Source organism: Gymnoscopelus microlampas, assembly GCF_963454915.1.
Source record: "Gymnoscopelus microlampas genome assembly, chromosome: 21".
Classification (NCBI taxonomy): domain Eukaryota; kingdom Metazoa; phylum Chordata; class Actinopteri; order Myctophiformes; family Myctophidae; genus Gymnoscopelus; species Gymnoscopelus microlampas.
This window is the reverse complement of record NC_139958.1, coordinates 17,303,853-17,308,852: the sequence shown is the minus strand read 5'-3', so window position 1 is coordinate 17,308,852 and position 5,000 is coordinate 17,303,853. Positions and strand designations below refer to the sequence as shown.

General features: G+C 38.6%; 1 protein-coding gene and 2 long non-coding RNA genes across 6 annotated transcripts in view; 1 reads left to right on the top strand and 2 right to left on the bottom strand.

The window, feature by feature from the left end:
- Positions 1–5,000, bottom strand: part of LOC311038063 — a 332,539-nt gene that overhangs the window by 108,560 nt on the left and 218,979 nt on the right. The window lies entirely within an intron of this gene.
- tcf4 (transcription factor 4) overlaps positions 1–5,000 on the bottom strand; it is a 192,254-nt gene that overhangs the window by 44,578 nt on the left and 142,676 nt on the right. The window lies entirely within an intron of this gene.
- On the top strand, positions 2,124–2,918 carry LOC311038065. The gene is made up of 4 exons (XR_014600009.1): positions 2,124–2,191; positions 2,373–2,397; positions 2,554–2,676; positions 2,768–2,918. It is a non-coding gene; the product is annotated as an uncharacterized lncRNA (long non-coding RNA).

Sequence of the window (5,000 nt, the reverse complement as noted above, 5' to 3'; positions counted from 1 at the left end):
GGTTCCAGGGGGTCCCCAGCTAAATGATGGAAAAAATTAAAATCAATGTTAATTTAACTCTTGAGAGTGTACAAATGGAACCAAATGGACCCGTTAGGGTCCATTTGGTTCCATTTGTACACTCTCAGAGTTACAGACCCATACGGGTCCATTTTGCTCCTTTTGTACACTCTCAAGAGTTAAATTAACATTGATTTTACAATATGAATTGGGGTCCCAGAGGTATAGATGCCATTAAATGGGGGTCCGTAGCCTAATGCATGTTAAACTGGGGGTCCTTGAAATTAAAATGGTTGAGAATCACTGCTAGAGAGCCATAAACACCTTCTCTTATTGGGGTCCATGGCTTATCTTTTCAAATGGGGGTCCGTGGGGTAATAAGTGTCATTTTGGGGGTCCTTGACATGAAAAAGTTTGAGAACCACTGGTACATGGAGCGCAGCGTTTCAAAGTGATTTAATTCTAGGGAGAGAATGTCATCATATTGACTGGCATGTTCTATCATGTTCTATCACATGAATAACGTTGACACCGAAAATAGTAGATCTACAAGCTCACAACATGTTGCGTCCGCCACGCGCTGTGAGCTTGTAGATCTGCTATTTTTGGGGCCGACAACGTTGTGCGATGTAGCATACCTACTGTAGCTTATTGAGGTGTTGTTGCTATACTGTACTGTACTTGTAGCTTAATGAGGTGTTGTTGCTATACTCTACTGTACTATACTGCTATGATACTTAACATAATTTTTATAATGATGAACCGTGCATGTTCACATCATGTATACTTTACATTATTATTATTATTACTATGATATACCGTGCTTGTTCACATCATGTATACTTTACATTATTATTATTATTATTATTATTATTATTATTATTATCATGATATACCGTGTATGTTCACATCATGTTTTTCTTTTTTTACATGTTGGACAAAATAGCCATTTTTTCATACATGTGTTTGGTGAGGTGGAATGCTGTGCGACTTAAGTGGAGGAATGGGAAAAGTTAGAGGACGACAGGATTAAAAAGTTGCACTCAACTTAGCTAGGTTGAAGGCCAAATTCTCACATACTGTAGTATTAGGGATGTGTTGTAAACACATTGATTAAAATAAATTAATAAATAGAGTGTAATTGTTTTGTATTTGATTTTAACAAATGTATCCATTGTATAGTTCTGATAAAGCAATAATTCCCTTTTCATACTTTTCAGGATTCAAGCCCCAGAAGGCACTCCAGAATTGCCTACAGAACAGCAAAGCGTTTCAGGGGAGGAAGCAGCAACATTTGCACTGTAAGTTCAATTTTTCTGTTAAAGCAGCTTTACAAGACTAGCTTCACCTTGACTATAGGTAGGGTAGGGTTACAAACAACTTTGTCTGATTAGTCTATTTGGAGATTCATGTTTTTTTCTTTTCAATTCCTTTAGTCATTCCTCTTTTTTTTAAATAGAATATGTGAAATCCTCAACAAAACCGGTGATGGGAAATGCTTGGATGCCAGTTTCCAGGAAAGCCATTACATCTCTATGACTGAAAGAAGATCAATGGTCCGTACACTCGTCTCATCTGATGGAGAGCTTCGTAGAGAAGTGAGTATTCTCACACACAGATTAAGCCCATTTGTTGACTAGTGTGTGGTTAGTGGTACATTTTCACTAATGCGAACCACAACAGCATTCTGAACAATCTCATCCAGGTAATCTCGGGTGTGAACTAGGTTTAAACAGGATAGTTCAGATCATTTGAATTGGGGTTGTATGAGGTACTTATATATATAGTCAGTGTATTAGCTACAGATGATGGCGGTCAGCACACTTGCATTTTAGAGAAACAGAGAGTAGCACAGACACTAAGCAAAGCAATTTACTGATGTGAGAGGGGCCAGCATCAAAACTGTGAGAGGGGCCAGCATCAAAATGTAGAATTTTAGCCATGTAAAAGATGGCCTACTTAAACAAATATCAGTTGTATGTACAATACAGGCTATTTAGAATAATTTAGCACAGCTAAAGGAGAGGAATGTCAAGCTAAGGTAAAGCAATAAAATATGTTTGGCCCTACTATCCAAAAAGAAATGTTAATAAAATGTCTATTGTTTTAAATTCCAACTTCAGCTACGAAGGCAAAGCTGGTGTCATCGATAGTGGATACATTTCCATGCCTGAGGGACTGTCATGGGACAGTAAGTAAAGTTAATACATTGTTACAAAACATTCCATTGTGAATCCTACTGTAATGTGAACCATTATTGGCAACTCTTAATTTCAGTGTTGCTGCTGGTTATTTCCTAATGTGTGCATGTGTGTTTGTGTGTGTTCTTTTCTGATATCTTTCTCTACTTTATGATGCATGTTTCAACCCAGGCCAGGGAGGAGTCACATGAAAAAGGTAAAGTAAGGTGTCTTGGATTGAAATAAGGTACAAGTTGCCCTTCTATCTCAATCCAACTCATGTGACTATGCTTTTTGCAACAAACCGTTCTTGTAAACTTGGATGTTCATCTATCACCATTAGCTTGAGTTAATCTTTTTCTGCTCTTCACAGAATCAAATAACTGCAGACAAGCCTTGCCAAAACATGTGGCCACCACTGCAGACTGCAGATGGGACAAATTCAATCCAAGCCATAATCGAAGAGTTGCCGCATCTAGTGGACACTCAAGGCATGGTGAGGTTACATCTCACAGAATAAGTTTAGTACAGACTAAATCGATTATTGTTTTTGCCTTACACATTTTTTTGTCTTTTCCTGTCTGTAGATTTCTCATGATTTCTCGATGTTAAATCCTGAGTGTACTGGGAGATGAACCCTGAATTCTCTGCGAAGATCACTCACATGGCCGGCCAGGAAGGAGAAGACGGGTGACCTTCGCGTCAACATACAGTAGATTTGCTCTCAGCTGGTATTCACATAGAGCTCACATACTCCGGGAGCAGTATGGGTTAGCGCCCCAGCCCTGGTCTCCAGCCTTGGTCTTCCGTGAGGAAGAAGCCCAACAAACAGTTGGATCATGCAGACACATTTTTTGTAATATAGCCTAATATATAAGTTGGCATAAGATATTGATAGCTAATTACAGTGACATTATTTTAATGCTGTGTAAGGGCAGGCATGTGTGTTCCACCTACATGTGCATTCACACTCATGTTCAGTAACTTTGGACACTATTTGGACTTGAGCACTACTGGGGAATTAACTCAACCTAGACTCCAGATATAGTGACTTGACTACAGCACTGGAGCTTTGGAGTTCAATTTAACCTGTTGTATCAACTTGTAATAATCTTGTTCTTTCCTCTCTTTTCTTTTCTTCTTCAGCCTGTGGCAAACCTGGTGCAGTAGCTGACCGCAGCAACCACAGAGTATCCATATGTTTTTATGCTAGGGGAGGGGCATCAGTGTTCCCAAGCTTATGTGATAATAAATGGGGCGACCTTGGCGCACCCATCTCTTTTGGGTGATGGGTGTTTTAAAGCATTTTATGTCTTCGATCTCAATTTCCCTGAAACCATGTTCCCAGGTTTGGGAGTTCATTCAGACTTTCATCTTTGACATCCCAGGAAGCGAATCCAATGCAGTTAAATGAATGAGATCTCAACTTGCTGTTATGTAGGATGACATTTTGTTAAGGTGCATGGAAGGAGCTAGTAGGCTTCCAAGATTTCAAAAATGGGTTACCCCCCACACCCCTGTTCAATGGTTCAAGTCATCCTGATGATAGTAAAGTACACTAGCTTCCAAGAGTTACCCCCCTCCAATGGTTTGAGTCTTTGTCATGTAAGCTAAGTATACTTCAAGTGCAAAAGAAAAAGTTTTTTTAATTGGTCTATTTTTTGGCCAAAGGCTTTCTGTTAGCAACATGAATGTGGGAATGTATGTCAGCATAGCATGAGATAAATGCAACATTTAGCATGTAATGACTTATGTAATGAACTAAGATCTATATGTTTTGTGGGGTAATACTATTCAACAGAGTTCAACGTCACGTTGAACTCTGTAAGCAATTGATAATGTAGGAAACAGCAGTCATGAACATGGCAAATGTCAAAGCACAAATGTCTATTTGTAATTCTTGTATGCACTTTTAATTTAAGCTGTCATTTATATCAGTGTGTATGTATATGTGTATAAATATGTATATGTGTGTGTGTGTGTGTGTACGCACACACACACACACACACACACACACACACACACACACACACACAGCTTTGGTGGAAAACATCGGATTGCTGCTGGACGCCCTGCCAAGGTTACAACCTGACCTGACCATGTCTACAGCCAGCCATCTAAGAGGGCTTGAACAACACACCCAACATGATGACACAGTGATGATGTGATGACACAGTTATTGCTGATGTATACATTTCTGCAAAGAGTGGCAAATAAAGACCCTGATTTTGCAGGCTACATGGTTGTGATGAGGAGTTAAAGTGACTTATCTATTTGATTTATTATTTCAATAAATTCAATGACAATAGCTGTGCCTTAGCATGTCAATGAATTAGAAAGATGACCCAAGACGACTCACCTCTGCATTCACATGCCATTTGAGGTACTTAATAGCTGTAATAGCAGAACATGACCCAAGATGATGATTGTTAGAGTGAATCACCTCTCTTTCACTTGTAGAAGTTGGAAGTAAGTATAGAAGTAACTTATTTTTGATCAAAGTAGTTTTTCAATCCTGTAATCTCATTCACATATGGGCTCCAGCAGTAGTTAAATAGGTCTATATGGTTATACTGTATACATGCATGCATGTATGTTTTTATTCTTTTTTAATTTGTAGAAGTGATTCTATAAATAGGCGAAGCTCTCTCTAAGCCTATCTAGTTTTAGTTCTCCAATAGCTGCAATAGCAGAAGCATGAGGCATGTTAATGAATTAGAAAGATGGGGGCATTATACATTGTGTTATTACGTTGGTGGCATATTATAGACCTACTTAATATTCTACAATTTATTGAAACTAAAAAGCGGCGTAATTACT